This window comes from Silene latifolia, chromosome 10 (genome assembly GCF_048544455.1).
Source record: "Silene latifolia isolate original U9 population chromosome 10, ASM4854445v1, whole genome shotgun sequence".
Taxonomy (NCBI): Eukaryota; Viridiplantae; Streptophyta; class Magnoliopsida; order Caryophyllales; family Caryophyllaceae; genus Silene; species Silene latifolia.
The window spans coordinates 57134190-57146276 of record NC_133535.1 but is presented as its reverse complement, the minus strand read 5'-3'; the positions used below and the strand labels follow the sequence as shown (position 1 = coordinate 57146276).

The following is a 12087-nucleotide window of genomic DNA, read 5'->3' as shown; positions in this document are numbered from 1 at the left end:
ATCTTCTTCTGACATAAACTCATGCTCCTCAATTTTGTCCACCAATGAAATCAATTTTATTCTGGAAACTTAAAAGAACACCAGTCAGATAGCATGCTCCTGCACTTGTAACTGTAAGCACATAAGAAGAAAAGATGATTATCATCTTCAGGTACCAAGCCACAAAGATAGCATCTGTTTGATTGAGCAATGTGCATCTTTGTCAATCTGTCCTGAGTAATAAGGCGGTTCTGAGCAGCAATCCAACAAATGAAACCATGCGTTGGTAAAATTCAATTGTTCAAAGACCACGGGTACCATGGCACACTAGCAGTTGCCGGCAGTAACCACTCATACGCCTTCTTGATTGAATAAACATTGTTCTGAGTCCATAGACAATCTTTCATAATTTTCTTAGTCGGCAAATTTTCCTTCAAGCCCGGCTGGAATTGGCAGATGGATTATAATCTTTCTAAGCTTTTCCTTTTATATAAATGGCATGCACCCATTTCACCCACAAATGATCTTCTGTGTTTTCAATCCACCATACAGACTTGCCTATTACAGCACAATTCCACAGATGAAGATTTTTGATACCTAACCCCCCATGTTTTTTTGACCTGCAAACTTTCTCCCAAGCAACCAGTGCTGGGCTGCCCCTAGGCTCCCTTCCATGCCATAAGAAATCCCTACAAACAGCTTCAATCCTCTTAATGACAGTCTTTGGCAAAATGAAAATACGACCCCGGTAATTATGCAAGGTGATTAAAACATCCTTAATAAGGACAACTCTGCCAGCATAGGAAAGATGTCTGGTGCCCATTCCCCTTTTTCTGTCTATCACTTTATCCACCAGGTAGTTACAGTCTCCTACAGAAAATCTTTTGGGAGAAACTGTCATCCCTAGATACTTGAATTGAACAGACCCCCTGCACATACCACTTACTCTCTCAACTTCTTTAACTAGGCCCTCATCCACTCCATTGAAATAAAGATTGGACTTGCTCTTATCAAGTTGTAAACCAGACGCTCTAGAAAAGAAATTGAAAGCATTCACCATTAACTCAATGTAATCCCTATCACCCTTACAGAAAAGAATCAAGTCACCTGCAAAGCAAAGGTGTGACAGTCCAACCCTCTTACATAAAGGGTGGAATCTAAACTTGTGCATTTTCTGAGTAGTTAACAGAATTCTACTAAGATATTCAAGACACAAGGTTAATAGAAGAGGGGATAACGAGTCACCCTGTCTAAGCCCCCTTTGCCCTTTAAATAATCCAAATACTTCACCATTTAATGCTATAGACAGTTCAACAATCTTGGTTAAGTTTTCAATGTCACTGAACTGCTCAGCATTTATTCCCCTGAACCCCTGTTTTAAGCCTTATAATTTGGAGATCAACTGATACATAGGAGTTCTTGAATATCCATCTCCCATCCTTTACTCACCACATCCTCAATCCCCTCAGCCATAGACCACATATTAAAATATTTAAAAGGAGCCTTCTTCCTTTCCCCTACCAAATCCAGATTGATTAAGCAAGGGCAGTGGTCAAAAAGGCCCTCAGGGAGGAAATTTGAAAAGCTATTAGGAAAAGTATTCAACCAGCCATCATTAATGAACACTCTATCAATCCTGCTATAAATTTTATAACCACTCTCATGTTTATTATTCCATGTAAAGAAAGAGCCACACCCCTTCATATCATAGAGATTACAATCAAACATAGCATTTACCATAGGTCTTATGTCAGCACTTGTAATAAGTGCTCCTCCTATTCTTTCATCAGTAGCCATTATGGCATTAAAATCACCACAAGCCAGCAAAGGACCATTAATCTTTGAGGCATAGATCTTCAACTTTCCCCATATACTATCCCTATCAGCAGCTTTATTAAAACCATAAACCAAAGTCATTTAGAAAGTAGATCCTCTACTCTTATCAGTGACCACAACATGAATACATTGGGCTGTAATATCCTTAACATCCACATAAAACATGCTAGGCTCCCAAATCAACCAGATACTACCTCCTTTGTGATGACTGGTATTAGTGCAAATAGACTAGTTCTCACAAAGGTTATTCTCACTTCGTTCCCATTTCTACTCTTAATATAAGTTTCTAAAAGACCAAATAAACCTACTTTATTATGGTTAAGAAACAACTTTATTTCATTCTGTTTAACACTACTATTCATACCTCTTTTATTCCAGAAGCCTAGATTGCCCATTATCAGGTAAATATTTACTAGACTCCCCTTTTTCAAACAAAACCTTTTCCATCAATACAACTTTAGATTTTTGTACAGATAAAGTTAAAGACTCCATAAAAGTTAACCCCCTGGAGTGAACAATCTGCGTTCCCATTGTCCCCTCTCATCATTATAGTTAAGAATCTCCTTGTGGCAAATTGTTCAATCACAGGCACAGAGTCAGGTAAAGTACATTCCTATTGCTAACCACAACAGGGGTTTGTACTCTTTGTGGTGGTGTAGATATCTTAACCTTCTGCACAGGAACTGTTTTTAGACATTGTGTCACCTGAGGTTGTGCAGTTTTAGTCTACTGAGGGTTCTGAGCTTTGGGTTTCCATATTTTCTTAACTTCAGCATTTTTTCCTTTCCTATAGACTTCCCCAGTATGTCCCATCCCTTGACATTGACTGAAAGTAGTAGGCAACCAATCATAGACCAGTCGAACCTTCTGGATGTTATTATTTTCATCAATAAATTGCAATTCAATAGGAAACTGCTGCCCAATTGTTACATCAACCATTATCCTTGCATGCCCAAGAAAGTTTCTTTGGAAGTTGCTTCATCACATCTGATAAAGTTACCCACACCTCCACAGATTTTTTTCCAGACAGTTTGTACCCCAGCATTTAATATCCAAGCCATACATTTTCATCCAAAGAGGGATCCTCGACACATCGTGTTTCAATAACTTAGAGTCAGGTTTCCATTCATTGATTATGACTGGTTTGTTATCAAATAAGAGGTGACCATTCTGCAGAACCATTTTCTGATGTTCCTTACTTTTAAACGGCACAAGAAAAATTCCATTAGGAAGAAACGACACCCTGTTTATCCCACACGCCTGCCAAACCCTTTTTACAAACCCAGTAATGACATTACTAGGAGGTTTTGCTCTCAAAACATAACAGTAAACAGAAGTATACCAAAAAAGAAATCTCACCAGCAACATCCTCTTTTGTCAAACGGAGCAATGGTTGCGGTTGATGTTCCTCAGGTTCCTCAGAATCACGGATGTCCATGTCGTATTCCTCACTCTCAACATATGAATCCAGATCATTCTCAAAATCCAACGATGAAAATTGTATGTGACGAGCCGCTGATTTACCCTTACCTTTGTTGGAAGAAGACGAAGTAGCATCATTTTTTTTTTCTCCAGTATTAAGTATAGGATTTTTATTGGCTTTACGAGATGGTGCCATTGCAGCTAATCTGTAAACCCTAGAATTATAGAGGTTTTTGTCTCTCTACTTTCTCTCTCATCCTTTAGTATACCAATAAAGAGAAAAGAGTAGGAGAAAAGACCCATAAGTCAAACAAGGCCTAAAAACACTAATTGAGTCGGATTTCACTAAAAACACGGTCCAAAATTAACTACATACTGTAAGTGGCCAAGATGGTAATTATTATTACTATTCTACATCAAAAACTTTATTTTTATAAATATAAGTTTTAAAACAATAATTAACTTTCAATGAAAGGTTTACGCGTTTTATACTCGTATCGAAAAGCGCCGGTGTTACAATCATCCCTCATTTTAAAATGTTTCTTCCCCGAAACTTGAAATAAGGGATATTACCTCAAGAAAAAAACTCGGATACTTGGTACGCATAGAAGCTTCCGGTTCCTACGTTAAGTCATCATATAGACCATTCCAAAATGGTTGTACGAGGAACCACTCGCTAAGTCCATGGTGTGGACAAGATCGACAAGTGTCCTTGAATCTCTCTCATGCTTCATACAAAGATTCCTCATCCCTTTGTTTGAACCCGGTGATTTGGGCTCTCAACATGTTAGTCTTTTCCGGAGGATAGAATTTCTTGTAGCAAGCAAGTGCCAATTTCTTCCAAGAGTCAATACCAAGAGTAGCCTTATCTAGGCTCTTCAACCATTGTTTCGCGGAACCAATCAATGAAAAAGGAAATAAGACCCATCGAATTTGGTCTTGAGTAACTTCGGTTTGAGAAATCACATCACAATAGTCACAAAAAGTCTTCATATGAGAATGAGGGTCTTAACTAGGCATCCCCCCAAATTGACTTTCCTCAACTAGTTGTATAAATGCTGATTTTGCAATGAAATTACCGGTTAGATGTTGTGGGGTAGAAATACCATTTGGTAGGTTCTCCTCGGTTGGTACGGAATGTGATGAAAATTTAGGCATTGTGGGTTGATTTTGTGGTTGGTTTTGTGTTGGGTTATCCTCTCCTTCTCTTGCAAAATGGTTGATGAACTCAATATTATTTGCTTGAATGTCCACAATCTCACTAATACCTCTCAAAGTATTTCTAGCAAGTCTTCTATTGTTGGTCAAAGTTTTTTCAATTTCAAGATCAATGGGTAACAAGTTACCTTGTGATCTCCTAGACATGCAAAATGTCAAACAACTCGAAAACAATTAGAACAAACCTTGAGGAGTTTAACTTCCCCAAGGTAAATAAAGACACAACTAAAAATATTTTAAAGAAAATCAAATCAAGTTAACACCGTCCCCGGCAACGGCGCCATTTTTGGTTCTTCGGTTTTGTTACTCGTCGTCAAAAGTTTCCTTGACCAAAACAATATTTATAACTTTACAAACTACTCAACAATATAAAAGTAAGGAAATAAAGCAAGCAAGATGATTAAAATGAGATGTAAACAATTGATTAAAAAGCACTAGGGTGTCCTGGGTTCATAGGGGATACATGGGAGTTGATCATACAAACATGTTCTCAAATTATAATCAAGCAATTATTGTTGTGATGGGATCGAGTTAGTGTATATCTTACAATCCCTAAGATGGTTTGGGTCCCGGAGCCGAATCGATTAGATTGTACAACACCTACAAGTCGACTTAGTCCTTCCTATTCAACATTATGCATGGTCTAATGAGACTCGAGTTGGTTTATGTCTTACAAGTGTCATTGAAAAGATAAGTGATGGGTAAAAAATACAAAGATTCATAGGCTCGCAATTCATCAAACATAACATGTGCATAAGTTGAAATCACAACAACCAAGCAAATAAATTATGTGAACATATTAGATTAAGTATGAATCTTTCCCAATGTTGGTTTCCCATAATTACCCATTAACCCGAGCTAAGAAAACTACTCACTCATTATCAAATTTAACCTGTTAACAAGGTTGTCAATCACATTAACAAGGCAAAACATGATGAATGAAAGAAAAAAATTAACAATAATTAAAGCAAGGATTAAGAGAATTATACCTATGGAGATTCCACAATAATAATGCAAAAAATAATAGAAGTACTTGATGATTGATGGAAGGTTGTCAATCTCCCAATAAACCCAAATAATCTTCTAATTACCCAAAATAAATGATGAACAATAGAGAAATTAAGGAAAGATTAAGAAATGAGATTTGTATTAAGACTAGATTAAAAGTTGATTATAAGATTAAGAAACGATTAAGATTGTATTACAACTTGATAATAAACTATGTAGTACAAAAGGGGTATTTATACTAAAGATTAGGTACAAAGATTAGGGTTACTAAGGGCTTAAATGACTATTAAGACCCTTAAGAAAATTTGAGTAAATGCTCCTCTCCAAGGAGATGCGCATCTACATTTTGCTAGTCCCACGAAGATATGCTCGTCCCGAGCGTCTAGGAAGGTGGCACGGTGGAGTCTACCAGGAGATCCGAGCGGATCATGGGAGAGACGCTCGGATTTCTTGGCTTTAAGACAAGCGTCTTGGCATCGGGACGCTCGGATTGCAGGGCAGGGAGACGCTCGGATTGGCTGCAATCCGCTCGGATTGTGAGACAGGCACTTCTCTTTTCTTCATTCCTCAACAATCCGCGGGGATCTTGTTGAGGATGAAAGGATCCATTCATCATTGCCCAATCTACTTTATTATCTACATAGGCCTTCTAGTATCGTCTTCCCATTGATGCTTGGTCATTGAATGCGATCAATTTAACTCCATTTCACCATGAAAATGCAAGGTTTTCACTCCTCTCCTACCAAGGAAATAAAACCTCAATGAATATGCAAAATGGGAAACTAAAGATAGTAAATGACCCAATTATGCACTATAAAGCATAGGAACGAGGCTACTTTTGGGACTAAATGTGCTCAAATATGAGTCACATCAGACCGGTTCCGGGCACAAGGTCGATAAAGAACTCTACATCACGCTTGGGAGGTATTCAGGGCAACTCATCGAGAAAACCATCGGTGAACTCATAAACAACGGGCACTTCTTCAAGCTTTGGCACAGAAATAGAGGTAAAGGTCACCACACAGAAGAAGACTTGGTAAGCTTTCCTCTCCATACTCACCAACTTCAAGGCAGAAATCAACTTCACACCCATTTGGGAACAGATTCCCTTATAGGTTAGACGGGTACCTAAACGACTCTTAAGACAAATATTTTGATCTCTACACTAAAATCTAGCATAGTACTTAGACACCAATTCATATCCAAGATCAAATTGAATTCCTCAAGGATAAAACGAAGTAGGTTAACGGGGGATAGTTCCCGAAATAGAGATAGGAACATCGTAATAAGAGCGTGAAGAAGAATGAATCTCTACGGATGGCAAGGATATAAGGGTGTCTTCACTTGGAATAGGCTTAAAGGCTGACTTTTCCGAAAGCTTGGAAGATGTGAAGATGAGTATGCGCCGGTATCAAAAAGAATAAGGCAAGGTTGATCAATAATGAAGAATATACCCGTAATGATATCGAGATGAGTGGCGGCTTTGGCATGACTCGTGACAGAGATAGTTCCTCTTGGCTTGACATTGGTAGTACGAGCATTCTTCCTATCGGGCAATCATTGTAGGCGGTGTTCGGGCTTCTTACAATGGAAGCAAGTCAAGGGTTTACCATAGCATCCAACTCCGGGGTGTAGAGCTTATCTAAAATTGAACCACTTGTGAGTCTTCTCATGGTTGTTGTTTGGTTGGGGAGCTTGCCAAGTTGGCTCTTATCTTCTTGGCACGAATTTATTCTTGTTGGAAAAGTTTGATGTAGATGAGGACACAAAGGGTCTCTTGCCATGGAAGTTAAGGCGATGAGAGTGAGAAGTGGTGTGAGGCTTGGCTTCCTCTTCAAGGGCTTTCAAAGAACTTTCGGCCTAAATGTATTGCATCATCATAAACTCCCACGAAAGAGGTCGAGTTTCTTCTCACCATGTTCTCCCACTTGGGATTCAACTTGTTCTTGTAAAAGTAAACACGATCCTCTTCATCTTTTATATACTTAGAGGCATTGTGAGCAAGGTCATTGAAATTATCAGTGTACCCTTAAATGGATATTTTTCCTTGATTGAAGTCCATGAACTCCTTCAATCTTTATTGCTTAAGCTCCATAGGATTAAAACGTGTCTCCACAAGAGTCTTAAAGCGGCTCCAATCAAAGATAGGGTATAGAGTAATGGTAACACCGGTCAAAGTCCACTACCGATCGGCTTCCTTCACAAGAAAGTGAGAGGCTAACTTTACTTTGTCCCTCTCCTGAACATCATAAAGAGAGAAATTCTTCTCCATGTCACGAAACCACTATGATAGCTCAATGGGATCCACTTCACCACCATAGGTCCTAGCCTTCTTCCTTAAAAGTTCGCTTGCAATCCAAGCAATGCTTCCTTATCGGTTTCCTTCTTATAGGACGAGATTGACGGGTACATGGGCATTGACCTCTTCCTGATATTGGAGAATCTAAGTAAGGGCGTGCATGATAGTATTCTCTATGTTGGTTGGTCGCATCATCTTTTCAAGGCACAAAATTAAACAAGTTAGTACCTACCAATTAGCATATAAAAGAAGACTACCAACTTAGGTCCTTAGTTCTACCCATCTCTCGCTCATTATTCAAGGTCAAGTTCAAGTTTAAGTTTGGGGTACACGTGTGTGCATCGGGAGCAATGTAAGCTCTAATACCAACTGTAAACCCCTGCGATAATGCGTAACAATAAAAGACTAAAATGCGGCGGAAAATATGGGTTTTTGTAAAACTTTTAAAGTTCAAACATGAAGGTTCACTAACATAAGAAACACAAGTGCACACGATAAGTAAACTTAGGTTATTACAAACCAAGTCTAGCAAATAGGGGGAAAAGATAACCCACGAAAAACAAGTCCAAAAGGTGAGTCTAAGCATAACGATAAAGAAAAATCCAATGGTCAAAGGTTTTCCCAACCACATTATATCAAAATGAACATAACAAAGAACTCAAATAAAGAAAGCATATTAATTAAAATGTAGATATTTTGAATTTTAATGAATATGGAATCGTACATGTTAACATGATAAGAGAAAGCAAGACAGAACATGAAATGAGCATGTCTTAGGTATATTCAAATAAGTGAAGAAAATGAAAGAACAAGGATACGATTAATTAATCACGAGCACGGATTTCAATGAAATATGACATATACAACTATCCAATTAATGAAAGAATTTTACTACTCTTAGACTCAATTCCTCCCCGTAGGATGACGATAATAATACGGTCCTAGTCTAAACCTGGCCAGACTCTCGGGATGAACGTTTCCTGATTCGATATACGATAAACGTTTTGCATCCAAGATTCGATCGACAGAACGGAAGTGGAGTACCTCAAAATCGGCAGAATGGCACGAAAGAGGCGGAAGTGGAGCGTGTTAAACCAACACTTGACTGGGCGACACAAGGAAGGTGTAAGGATAAGTCAAGCAAGAAAATATAGCTTTATATGACATTTTTATGAAAACACGACTCAAATCAAGTAATTATTTAAAATAAATGTTTCGTACTTGAGATGTGATAAATAAATGAAAATGAACAAATTATAACTCGTATATGAAATATACTACCCCATTTCATGTAATTATAACGTAAATATAAATATTAAATTCCACTTTTACTAATCAGATAAAAAGTATATAAACAAACGATAAATGACGAATTACCGTTATATAATACACGAGGCAAAACATATATAATTCAAATACGGAACAAGAATACACACGAACAAGGGCCATCTTACATGGCCAAGGACAGTCATTCACGGCCTAAAACAGCCAACGATCACCACAAGAGCCACCATAAACGGCCATAGAGCAAGGAAGCCATGTCGGTAGGGGTAGCAGCCATACCGGCCGGGACGGGTGAAACAGGGGATAAGTGGTGTTGCAAACCGAGTTTGGCCCAGTGGGAGCTGAGGCCATATCGGCTGGTACAGGGTAGGCATCCCGGTGGGGCGAAGGAATTGGTGCAAAGAGCTGAACCATGGACCTCATCCAGGCCTGTGATGGAGGTTACACCGGCGGGATGGCTGGGTAAACAAGAGGAAGTGGCGGGATAAATTGAGGGACGAACGGGATGATTCGATTTTGACATGGGACGGGTTTAGGACGGTCCTAAATCAGTTAAGACTTGTTCTATACTTGTTCCACTCTTATTAAAAAAATTTGAGACAGTTTTATAAATGCATTTTTTTACCCATTATAAAATATAACATTTTCATAATGAAACTTTTTCCAATAAATTTGAACATGTAATAAAATGAGAAAGTTCATATCATTTGAGACGGAAGTTACTAAAGCAACGACGACTCATCCAACTTCACCCAAATCATTCCAAAATCCAATATTCCCATACCAATTTCACCATATAACTTAAGACAATTAAAATAAGGGAGCACATGAGTTCGAAAAATCAATAGTTTACATTTCAAGACTACCAGCTTCACCCAATTGTTTTTATCTCAAATAATTCCAAACTAGTGAATTCATGTCATAATTATACACATGAATTAAGCATGAATAAGATGGATTATCAACTAATTAAACCATGTAAACATTATGTAACCACAAGACAAAACATTTCCTCAAACAAACATGGTATACTTCCACACATCCACACATTCAACAACAAACATTTAGAATTATGTAAAGGATCATGCTTTAACACACATATGAGTAGAATACAACATGTAAACACATAAAATTGACACAATTTCGAGTAACCTATCACTGTTACCTTTCTAGCTCTTGAATCCTCGAGAGACTCATCCAAAATGTAGCTATCCCTCTCCGGATTTTCCAAATCTTCCCCTATACACAAAAATGAAAGAACTAAATTTGACGTTCAAACTCCTGCGAGACAAGAATTTCGAAATCTTAAGAAAGTTGACATCTTTCTTATTTAAAAAGATGGGGAACGAAATGAGGACGTAATTGGCGCGAAAATGACTAGAATTTGTGGAGAAATGAGCAAGTTATGGTGGATCTAGGTTTAGAGGGGAATTGTGTAACAATGGTGTTTGTTGCGAGGAAATTTAAGAGATTTTAAGTGAAGAAGAAGAAGCTATGAAGGTTTGTGGTGGGTGCAATGAAGAGAAAAGAGTAGGAGAAAGGGCTCATAAGTCAAACAAGTACCAAAAACTCTAATTGAGTCGGATTTCACAAAAAAGGGCATTAGTTCTCCCATCTCTCGTTCATTATTCAAGCTGAAGTTCAAGTTTAAGTTTGGGGTACACGCGTGTGCGTCGGGAGAAACGTAGGCTCCGCTAACTACAGTAAATCTCCGCGTTAATGCGTAATAATAAATGAGTAAAATGCAGCAGAAAATACGGGTTTTTGAAAAACTTTTAAAGTTTAAACACGAAGTTCACTAACATAAGAAAAACAAGTGCACACGATAAGTAAATTTAGGTTATTACAAACCAAGTCTAGCAAATAGGGGGAAGAGATATCCCACGAGAAACAAATCCAAAAGGTGAGTCCAAGCATAACGATAAACAAAAATCCAATGGTCAAAGGTACTCGCTAGCTCACACATGTCTTCACCCCCATAAATGCACCAACTAATAGGTGTCATTCTTGAAACATGAATGCCACAGTCAGTGGAGAGTAACTCAAGGTTCTCTTAGCCACATTATATTAAAATGAACATAACAAAGAACTCATATAAACAAAGCACTTTAATCAAAATGTAGATAACTTGAATTTTAATGAACATGGAATCATACATGTTAACATGATAAGAGTAAGCAAGACAATAACAAATGATCATGTCTTAGGCATATTCAAACAAGTGAAGATGTAATACTACGTTTTTCTAAGTCCTGTTACTCCGTCGAATACGGCTCACTCGACCGAGTAATGCGTCGTGTGTTTATGGTCAGGCTACCGTCGAGGAATACTCGGCCGAGTATGGTAATACTCGTCCGGGTAAGGGATACTCGGCCGAGTATTCTCTATACTCGACCTTGTATCTGGTCTAACGGAAATTATTTTCGCGTTTTGATTAAAGACGATTAAAGTTATAAATTACGTTTTAACACTATTCACTTTTAACTTTTACCAAAACCTAAAACATTCTACGCAACTCTAATCATCTCTAATCTCTCCCGTGATCGTTGATTGTTCGTGAGTCCTTGTTCCTTTCTCTCTTGCGTTGATTTCGTTTGTAAGTCACTAGTCTTATGGCTTTGTCAGTTGTCTTTTTAGGGTTTTACCCTAGTATTGGTAATTGGGGAAAAGGGATGTTTTGCATGTTGTGATTGGATTGTATAATTGTTGTTAGGTGTAGAATTCGTAGAAGATCAGTTCTAGGTTCCTTGTTAAGCCGTATCAGATTTGTGCTAAGGTAGTGTAACACTCACATACACCAAGGTGCCTTACCAAGGCTACCTAATGCATGTAAGTGCTACCATCTCGATTACCCGAGGTAATGTATATCAAAAGGAAATATCCAAACCAAAACTATCAAATGAAATACAACTGTTCCAAAATATCAAAACCAACTAAAAGAAGTATAACGTTCAACGACACAACAGAAGACTCTAAGTGCCACGTGGTGACTCGATCCCAACTATTCCCTCGCGCAACCCATCTCATACCCGGTCATTTAC

At 38.1% G+C, this 12087-nt stretch overlaps 1 non-coding gene across 1 annotated transcript; it reads left to right on the top strand.

Annotated features, from left to right (window-relative positions):
* The first annotated feature begins 3916 nt into the window (after positions 1 to 3916).
* On the top strand, positions 3917 to 4023 carry LOC141609597 (small nucleolar RNA R71). The gene has a single exon (XR_012527523.1). It is a non-coding gene; the product is annotated as a small nucleolar RNA R71 (small nucleolar RNA).
* Positions 4024 to 12087: the final 8064 nt, after the last annotated feature.